Raw genomic sequence first — 10,455 nt, 5'->3', positions numbered from 1 at the left:
CCCCAAAGTACACTCCAAGCAAAATAAAAAAATATTTTCTGTGTTTGTGAATTGTGTGCGCAGTAGCCGCACGTGCATCAACAAAGTAGTGCCAAGCGTGCGCCTGTGTCATAAGTAAAGGGCCGGCTGGCTTGACCGTTAAAGGGTGCTGTAACCCCCAAAGTACACTCCAAACAAAATAAAAAAATATTTTCTGTGTTTGTGAATTGTGTGCGCAGTAGCCGCACGTGCATCAACAAAGTAGTGCCAAGCGTGCGCCTGTGTCATAAGTAAAGGGCCGGCTGCCTTGACCGTTAAAGGGTTCTGTAACCCCCAAAGTACACTCCAAACAAAATAAAAAAATATTTTCTGTGTTTGTGAATTGTGTGCGCAGTAGCTGCACGTGCATCAACAAAGTAGTGCCAAGCGTGCGCCTGTGTCATAAGTAAAGGGCCGGCTGGCTTGACCGTTAAAGGGTGCTGTAACCCCCAAAGTACACTCCAAGCAAAATAAAAAAATATTTTCTGTGTTTGTGAATTGTGTGCGCAGTAGCCGCATGTGCATCAACAAAGTAGTGCCAAGCGTACGCCTGTGTCATAAGTAAAGGGCCGGCTGGCTTGACCGTTAAAGGGTGCTGTAACCCCCAAAGTACACTCCAAACAAAATAAAACATTTTTTTCTGTGTTTGTGAATTGTGTGCACTGTGGTTGCACGTGCATCAACAAAGGAGCAGCGCCAAGCGTGCGCCTGTGTCCCATAAGTAAAGGGCTGGCTGGCTCATTTCTTAAAGGGTGGTGTAACCCTCAAAGTGCGCTCCACAAAAAATAAAAAATTCTTCTTTTTTTTCTGTCTTTGTGAATTGTGTCTGTCTGTTAAAGGATTACATCGGTGACAGCATCCAAGTAGGCATGTCAGTCCTGTACCTGTACTGGCAGGAAAAAGAGGCAATTTGGAGGTCCCTGTACAAACTGGCTCTATTTTACCTGAGTTGCCCCCCCTCCAGTGTGTACTCCGAAAGAGTGTTTAGTGCAGCCGGGAACCTTGTCAGCGAAAGGCGTAGGAGGTTGCTTCCACAAAATGTGGAGAAGAAGATGTTCATAAAATGAATTATCAACTCTTCCAGGGAGACCAGCCTCCAGAACGTACAGAGGGACCTGTGGTTGTGGATTCCAGCGGGGACGAATTAATACTCTGTGAGGATGAGGATGTACACAACACTGAAGAGGGTGAGGAATCGGTGGATGAGGAGGATGAGGACGACATCTTGCCTCCGTAGAGCCAGTTTGTGCAGGGACAGATTAATTGCCAGCTTGTTTTGTGGGGGCCCAAACGAACCAATCATTTCAGCCACAGTCTTGTGGCAGACCCTGGCGCTGAAATGATTGGTTTGTTAAAGTATGCATGTCCTGTTTATACAACATAAGGGTGGGTGGGAGGGCCCAAGGGCAATTCCATCTTGCACCTCTTTTTTTTCTTTGCATTATGTACTGTTTGGGGCCTAGTTTTTCAAACTGCCATCCTGTCTGCCACTGCAGTGTCACTCCTAGATGAACTATGTGTTTGTGCCGCCCACTCGTGTCGCTTAGCATAGTCATCCAGCTACCTCGGTGCAACCTTTTGGACATAAAAACACTATTGTGAGATATGAGGTGTTCAGAATAGACTGGAAATGAGTGGAAATTAAGGTTATTGAGGTTAATAATAGCATAGGCGCAGAAAAACCAACAATGTACTAGTTAAATGATAGCTACACTCTTAATTGGTTGCTACAGGCAACACCTGCACTTTTTAGAAGTTTTAGTAAATCTACCCCCAAGTTTCTGCCTCTGCTTTCTTAGTAAATCCTACATGTCAATGCAGAGAGAGCATTACAATTATTAAAGGGTATTCTGACAATTTAAAGCCGCTTATAGAATTGCTTTACAATGACTATTTGTGAGATCCAATGACTATGAATGGGTTACCATTATGTACTTGTTAAATGTACTCACTGTGGACTTGTTTTAGAGTTAATGTTAGTTGGTTGCAAGTGCAGCTGCATTGTGTGCCCGGAGATAAATCCAGATCTTGTCCCATATTCAGAGTTGGGCGCATCTATACGACTGCACCTATCCATCCTACCGTGAACGTAGCCGTCATCACTATCAGCGTCAGTCCTATAAATGGTGTAAAAGATCCGTCTGCTATCAGATGGACCTCTGCAAATGCTCAACACTGCTTAGATCACAATTCTGCATATACGCCAACGACACACCCCTCTGTAAACCTCGTCTACATGCGAATGCCCAATTGCTACCCAGTTACACCCATTCAACCTCTAGTAAAACGTGACTGAGATTTGCATGGCCCAGAATCACCTATAGATACATTTCAGCTCCTGTTGCTAAAAATTGTAAGATCTGTCTGTGAAACTGACTCACATTTAATTCTGAATCGGGTCCTGTCTACTTCAACATTGGAGAGGTGTAATACCAGCATATTGTAATGTTTTGCTTAGGGATTTCCCATATCTAATATTCTTTTATAAATTGTCTTATTTTTTGACCCAAACCTAATCCTTAACTTTTTTTTATTTCATTTTAAAGATCAATAATATTGGAAATTATTGGAAACCTTGGTTTTTCCAACATGTTAAGTCTTATTTGAAGAGTAACCGAAGTGGAACAGAGTACATCCCCCTACGGCATTACTATCACAGACACACACGGAGTATCTTCTGGGAGTTGCAGGTAGGTGTCCAGCTCCGCCAGTGCACAAGTGCTCTAGAAAGATAGGATTGTACCAGTGCTGCTAGTAGGACTAGATTTGTAATATCATGTCGATAAACATCGCCTGTTCCAAAACGTTACAGAAGTATTAAGAGCTTTATCGTTTATTAATAAATTATTTATTAACCGTGTGTCAAAAAATTTGTAATAAACTTTTCTTTTTGTTCTCCCTTTGTTTTAGGACATAGGGCCTGATTCAGACCCACTCGCGAGTGGCTGTCCGCTCGCAAGTGGGTCGATGGTGTGCACTGCGCATGCGCACGACGGAGGGAGCTCCATTGTGCGCATGCGCGAGACGCGACGAGCGAAGGACTTTCCTTCGCTCGTAGTGTCTGATCAAAGGGGGCGTGCTGTCGATGTTGATTGACAGCACGCCCCCTTTGTTGGGCGTGCCAGGGGCATGCCTGCCAGACGGAGGCGTTCCCAAGGGGACGCCTACCGTCAGAAGCCGGCCCCACTGACATCACTAGTGATGTCAGTGGGAGTGATTTTGGCTCTGATAGAGCCAAAATCACTCCTGGCCTTGCGGTTGAGAAACTCAACCACAGGCTTCTGGTCGCACTGGCGATGGTCACGATGGTCAAGACCATCGCAACCATCATCCTGCACGCTTGTATAGGCTGTGGGTGGTGACCCACAGCTATGCGAGCGTCCAGGAGGACGCTCCATAATTATGGAGGTGGGCCCTGATTCAGAGCGAGCGCTCTGGTCAGAGCGTCCGGCTCTGAATCAGGGCCATAATTCCTTTTGGTAATCACCCAGTGTTCCGGTACCTGTTTGGTTGGATGGTTCCTCCAAAAATCTCCTTATTAAAGCTCACCCAGGGCGAGACCATCCGAAGGCTGTATGAGCAGCACCACGTGGTTCAGGATATGCTTGTTCCCATGAAATGCCTACAAAAATCCATCACTGCTTTCCACAAGGAGATTAATGTGAGTTCTAAACAATTATTACTGCAATGTACAGAGAATATGGCAAGCTTCAAAAAAAATACATTTTTGTTATTGATAAATGATTTCCTCTGTGTCCTTTTTTTTTATTGTTTTGCAAAAAATTTTTTTTTAAATGTTCAGACTACTGGATCTGATTTGGATGCTTTTCTTGCCCCAAAACGTTATGTCCCACAATCCTTGAAACAGTCTTCCATGATTATTCCCTACCAGTTAGGAATTGGTAATCAGGGGTGTTCGAGGAGTTTAGGCGCCCAGTGCAAATCGAAAAATGGCGCCCCCTCCAAAAAAATTTGTGGCCTGGTCCTATTGCCCAAGGTCACTTACAGGAGCATGGGCCTGATGCCCACTAATCAGTGCCACAGACCTAAGGCCTGATTACAACCACGGGTCTAGTGCCCGACAACCTGGTGGTCTAGGGAGGGGTTAATGACGGGAAGGCCTCATAGAAGGCTTACCTGTCTGGCGGGAGAGGCTGCAGTGGAGAGCTTCGTTAGCTCTTTTACTTTCCCACTCTCCAGTTCTCTGCTGCATTCTTCTGCTAAATCAGCCACGGCGATTGCATATGCAGCTTGAGAGCCCACTGTGTGTTAAGACACTTGCAGTGTCTGCATCAGGTCAGACCAGCTGTAAATGCTGCGTGAGTGGTCGATGTGCATCAATGGTACCGATGTTTATACAGAAGACCGACAGTGGACGGATGTGAGATAGCAGCAGTGGGAGTCTTTATGTCGGTGGTGCTTTGGTAAGCATTAGCCAAATGCTTGCCAATTAGCGTTCACAGCTGTGATCGCCCGCTGAATCAGGTCCACTGTCCCAGCGCCGGCCACTGATGTGTCCCACTGGGGACACCTCTCACTGGACTGCTGGTGCTGGAATCACACACTCGATCCCAGTGTGTAGCACATCTACACACTCTACATTGCCCTGGCCGGCGGCGCTCCTCTCTTCCGGGCCTGTCATGGCACCCAGGGCACGTGCCCCGCTCACCCTGGCCTCGTTACGCCACTGTTGGTAATGGCTCACCTGTAGACAGATGGTGCCCCTCCTGCTACCACAGGAAGGAATACTTAATATTTTGTGAGAAAGTGAGGCTAGTAAGGAATGGACATTGGAGGTCAGCTGAAACCTGGGTTTTGACAACCCTCATGCACTGAAAACCTGAAATATATCGGATCCCAGAGTCTGAACCCTTTCCAGAAAGAAAAAAAAATTGTGTGCGACACCCCTAATGTGGACAGTGGTGGAACTTGCACCCCACCACCCAGAGATGGAATTACCTCCACCTTTTAAACACACGTCCAATTTTCGCTGGGAGTTCTGCTTGCCCTGTCTACTAGGCCCCAATAGAGCCACACTCTGTAGCCTGTTAGCTGTTGGAGAAGACTCTCTGCTAAATCATTCCCTTATCTATAGTAGGAAGGCAGGTTGCCCTGGGTTGCTATCCAGGACTGCAGGAGGATACAGGCAGGACAAAGTCCTGATTAATCTGCAGGTAGTTTACTCTGACATTTGTCACAGCCATTATCTGCATCAAGCAAGGATTAAGGCTCAAGACAATCCTGTAGATCACTAAAATGATTTAGGCTTTCTAGTTGTCAGAGTAAAAGGACAAAACCCTTCCCTGAGTAGGTAAGAAACAAACAGGAGACCATCCTCATTGGGTAGTTACCATTGGTCCGGTCCATATGCAGGCTGATGTGGCAGGACAATTGGGAGGAAGAAGCACTGGGAGACTGGTTATAGATAGTAGGCACATGCATCTGTAAAGTGCAAGGTCCCCGACCAGTCCGAAACTGCTTCTATAACTCCTACTATTGAACACGTCATGTGTGCAAGACTCAAATGCTGCTGTGTTTATTTGTAGCCTGATTTGTTGCTAACTCTTTTAAATGTGATATACTTAGATATTAGTGAGAGCTTATCATGTTGATGGATCTTTGGTGCAATATTTCTACATACAGTATATCCTGTTTGTATTTCATTTCAGTTGTAGTCAGTGTTAGTGGTATATTTACTGAAGATCATATTTAATCGATTGAAAATCATTCAAAATCCATCAACATTTTTATTGTGTTTTTAAGTATTAGTAAATGTGTGATTTAGCCCCACACACAACATCGATGGTAATCTATTTTGAGTGATTTTCGAAATCAATTAAAATCAACTTTTAGCAAATATACCCCTAATGCTGGGTACACACTAGACGATTTCTCGGAGGATATGGCGAATTGGACGGACATATCATCTGGATCGTGTAGCGTGTATGCACTATGCGCACCCCTGCACAGCGACATGGGGGTCATTCCGTTGACCGTGCATGTATGGCAGATGGAGCGAGCCATCTGCCGAAGCCAAGAGGGTGAACAATGTATCGGTCGGTGGGACACCGGATAGTGCAGTGTGTACGAACTGCCCGGTATATCGTTCCAATCGTACCATCAGGTGTCGCATTGGCGGGTCGGGTAATGTGTACCTGGCTTTAGTGTCAAGAATTCTAGACTAAGGGCCTGATTCCCTACGGATCGCTATTGCGATTACACACACATGTCTGCTGTGAAAATATGCTAATGAATGCAATCGCAAAGCCGTCGTACAGCCAGCATAGAGATGCCCACTACCACTATCTCACATCTGTAATACCTTGCAGTCCTGTGTCTACATTGGGAACATCGAGTAACATCGGCCCCTCACGCACAATTACAGCAGGTCTGACCTTACTCGGAAATTGCTATCCGCATTGCACGCAGTGAGTACTCAAGTTGCGTATGCTTTCGCAGTGGCTAATTTATGCACGCCCATGCAACGGCGTTCAAAAGGACTGGCACGCCTGCGTTTCTCCGACCACTCCCACGTCACCACCCCCAAACACTGACCTCCATCACTCACTCTGCGATGGCTTTCTTTCTGCGTGGGTGATCACTGTGCGATCACAATGCTATCACGCACACGGCGTTTCATACGCAAGTGCAGTACGCCCCATCGACCAATCTGCGCACGTGGTTGCAATTGCGATTCGTGATCAATCAGGCCCTATGAGTTGAGCTTGATGCAGCTATGTCCAGGAGCAATTTTGTTTTTACACTGGAATTTAAATTTGAGCTAGCACGTGCTCTTCCCAACTAGGGGATAAAGGGCCTGGTTCAGAGCTGAACGCTCTGAATCAGGGCCCTCCTACCTGTTTTAGGAGCATCCTCATGGACGCTCGCATAGCTGTGGGTTACCACCCACAGCTTATGCGAGCGTCCATGATGATGGTCGCGATGGTCAAGACCATCGCGACCATCGGGCTTGCGACAGAGACCCTGCAGTAGGGTCTCGCTGCCGCAAGCCCTGGAGTGATTTTGGCTCTATCAGAGCCAAAATCGCTTCCACTGACATCACTAGTGATGTCAGTGGGGCCGGCTTCAGACGGTAGGCGTTCCCATGGGAACGCCTCCGTCTGGCAGCCACGCCCCCGGCACGCCCACCAAAGGGGGCGTGCTGTCAATCAACATCGACAGCACGCCCCCTTTGGTGCGAGACCCGGAGCGATGGAGAGCCTGTCGCTCTCCGGGTCTCGCGCATGCGCACGACGGAGCTCCCTCCATCGTGCGCATGCGCAGTGGGGCAACATCGACTCGTTTGCGAGCGTCCTTTGCTCGCGAACGGGTCTGAATGACCCCCAAAGTTACTTATGGTCGTTTTTAATCTATTAAAAAAATCGATCAATATCGATGTTGTGTTTCAGAGACTAAATCACATATTTACTAACAGACAATTTTTTATATACATTTTTCAGTGTTAGTAGATGTGTGATTTAGCCCCTAAAATCAATCTTGATTGATTTAGAATTAAAATCGACCTTTAGTACATTTTACCCCTAAATCTCTCTGCAGATTAAGGGCCTGATTCAGAGCCGCTCGTAAGCGGCCGGTCGTTCGCTCCGAGCGATGTTTGCCCAACTGCGCATGCGTACGGATCGTTATACGCATGCGCGAACCAGTCAGTGCGGCTGAAAATCGTTTGTTCGCTAAATAGCGAATGCCTGCTAATGAGTGACAGGAGGAGGCGTTTGTGGGTGGTAACAGGGGAAGGTGCTTGAAAACGGGGAGTGGAGATCCGAACGCAGGCGTGCTTAAAGGTCAAAACGGGTGTTTTAAGGGTGTGCATAATTAATACTGGAGCGTCATTGACCACGTCACTGGGTTATTTTATAGCCAGAACTGCTCGCAAATTTGTGGTAGCAAACACCAGCCACAAGAATAGCAAGCAGTTCATACGCTGGTCGATGTACTCGATTAATCTAATAAATAGCAGACATGACGTATGATGCGAGCGGCCAGGGGGCGTCTCTTTCAAAATTACAACCGCAAGTTTTGTTCGCTCGTTCAGACATAGAGGCGTGAACAGACCGCAAAGAGCGAACGGTTCATTTGAATAGCCACCCCTTTTTGTTGAACGAACGACCGCAAATAGCGACCGGCTCTGAATCAGGCCCTAAATCTGCCCTGTCTGCAGTGCAATGTGGTTTTCCAAGGCTCAAATTCCTTTTTTTGCTTTGTTCCTAACCCTGTATCAGCCCCTTTGTTGGGTTTTAAATCATGTAAATCTAGGGTAATAAACCGTGGTTCTTGGGCTTTTGTCAGGACTCCTGAGTCCCAGGTTGCAGCACATTTATCTTTCTGCTCTGTAACTGTATATTACATTTTGAGGCATATGTTCTTTTCTTTATTACAGGTTTACCCACTTTGGCTTTGTCCATTCATATTACCAAGTCAGCCAGGCATGGTACATCCCAAGGGCAATGAGGCTGAGCCTATGTAGATATTGGAGCATATGGGGAACCCAAGACAAAGCACTTTGATGCCAAGGCTTCAATGCGCCAGTTAGAAATGTTTGTCAGAGATGCTCATGGGTAAGTTACCGATATAAATTCCAGTTGTAGCCTCATTGGGCAGTTACTTTACCTGTATTATTTGCCTGGACTTATTTGGTCAGTATCACAAAAAACTATATTATTCCAGTACAAATGTGCAATACTACACTATTTTACCCTTAATCACTGATCTGCCTATTGAGGAAATGGATAGAATTTTGGGGCCTATTCATCATCGATAAATGGCCCGGTAATCATGTGGAAACGCTAGTTTCCGCATATTTTAGTTACCGGGCCATTCATCATTAGGGGTCCCAAATGGGCCACCTGATATTCAGCAAACTCCGAAAACTTTTTGGAGCTTGCTTGCAAGAACAAGCGCCATGTTCAGATGGCGCTAGTTTTCTGATCCCCCGCTCCTTCATATGGGTTCCTATGGGAAGGAGTTCCGGGGATGCGAAGAGGGATCCAAGCGGATCCCTCTGCCGCCTTCTCGCTACCTTTGCACATGCGTAGCCGCGCCAACGTGGAGGAGGTAAGTAATGCAGCTACTTCTCTAGTTGCGATACTAACCGAGGGGACAGTTGCCTTTCAGAGCAGTTGTCCCCGCACCGAAGAAATTATGAATTAAGTTTTCCCCGCTGCGAGTTGGATACTTAAGTATCCCTTGCAGCGAGATCAATACTTAATCATCAGGGGCCATGCGGCCTCCGATGATGAATAGGCCCCTAATTGCTGTAGCATCTGTTGTACAGCTGCCGGAAGCATAGAGTGTGATTTGTTTATTATAACCCTCCTGTGGTTGCTTTAACTGGTGCTTTAACTGATGTTGCAACATTAATTTACTTGGGGTCTGATTCATGAGATGTACGGAAACCCGTTTACATACATCTCTGATGTTTTTAGATCTGCGCAGAGACCGCACTACGCATGCGCAGATCTGGGGCTGTGATGTTGCTTGCAGTGCCCCACATGCTGCAGCATGATTGACTTGCTGCTGGCATTTGGGGGTGGCAACAGGTAACGTCCTCGGATGCATCAGCGAATCAGAGAAGCCTACAGGTGACGTCTATTTACAGAAGACGCCTCCTGTGGCATTAGTCTATTATCACACAGCTGCTGAGTACAAAGACGCGGCAACTGTATGATTTCCATCCGTTTCTGACACAGGCCATTGGTGCGCATATACAAGCAGACCAAATGCATATTTACATCCTGTAGTTGTTTATTTGCCTCCAAATGATAATTATTTCTTTCTCTGTTCAGCTTCCAAATGCTGTATGCAGACTGTTACATGAGCCGTGATGAATTCTGGGAGATGTTTGACTCTTCTTTGTATCAGAAGCTGCGAGAGAAACTGAACTGCAAAAACGCTTTTCCAGAGGTGTATAATAAAATCTGTAAAGCCGCACGTCATTGATGGCAAAAGACATAAGCTACAGAAATGGACTGTATACAAAAACCCATACTACAAGCCTTTTCCCAGCCGCTTGTAGGGGCTCTGAGCCTAATATTGTGCCATCACTGACGCAAAGACTCTTTAGAAGCTGCACCTTGTACAACCTTGTGCAATTACACCTTGGCAGTCCCAGAGTAACCTATTGTTGTCCAACGCCACAGATTTTTAGGACCCATGTAATTCAGACATAATAATTGTGATAAGAGGTCCAAAACGGAACACAAGTTTGGGAAATGAAGACCGAATTTCTATCCGGGGCTGAATGTGAGTTTTTTTTTTTCAGAAATGTGAAACCAAATAATGGTAATGTTTGTGTATTGGGAAGTGCCAACAAGCATAATGGTTTAATCAAGTGCTTTGTTTGTTTCTCTATATTTTATTATGTCATAATAAATATTGGGTTGTGTGTAGCCACCTATGACTATTTATGAAATGCATATG

At 46.1% G+C, this 10,455-nt stretch overlaps 1 long non-coding RNA gene across 1 annotated transcript; it reads left to right on the top strand.

Annotated features, from left to right (window-relative positions):
- The first annotated feature begins 2,590 nt into the window (after positions 1-2,590).
- Positions 2,591-10,119, top strand: LOC148482061 (uncharacterized). Its single transcript, XR_015871801.1, has 3 exons — positions 2,591-2,708; positions 8,417-8,594; positions 9,822-10,119. It is a non-coding gene; the product is annotated as an uncharacterized LOC148482061 (long non-coding RNA).
- Positions 10,120-10,455: the final 336 nt, after the last annotated feature.

Source organism: Taudactylus pleione, unplaced genomic scaffold (genome assembly GCF_031769625.1).
Source record: "Taudactylus pleione unplaced genomic scaffold, aTauple2 ptg000553l, whole genome shotgun sequence".
NCBI lineage: Eukaryota > Metazoa > Chordata > Amphibia > Anura > Myobatrachidae > Taudactylus > Taudactylus pleione.
This window is presented reverse-complemented; position numbering and strand designations above follow the sequence as displayed.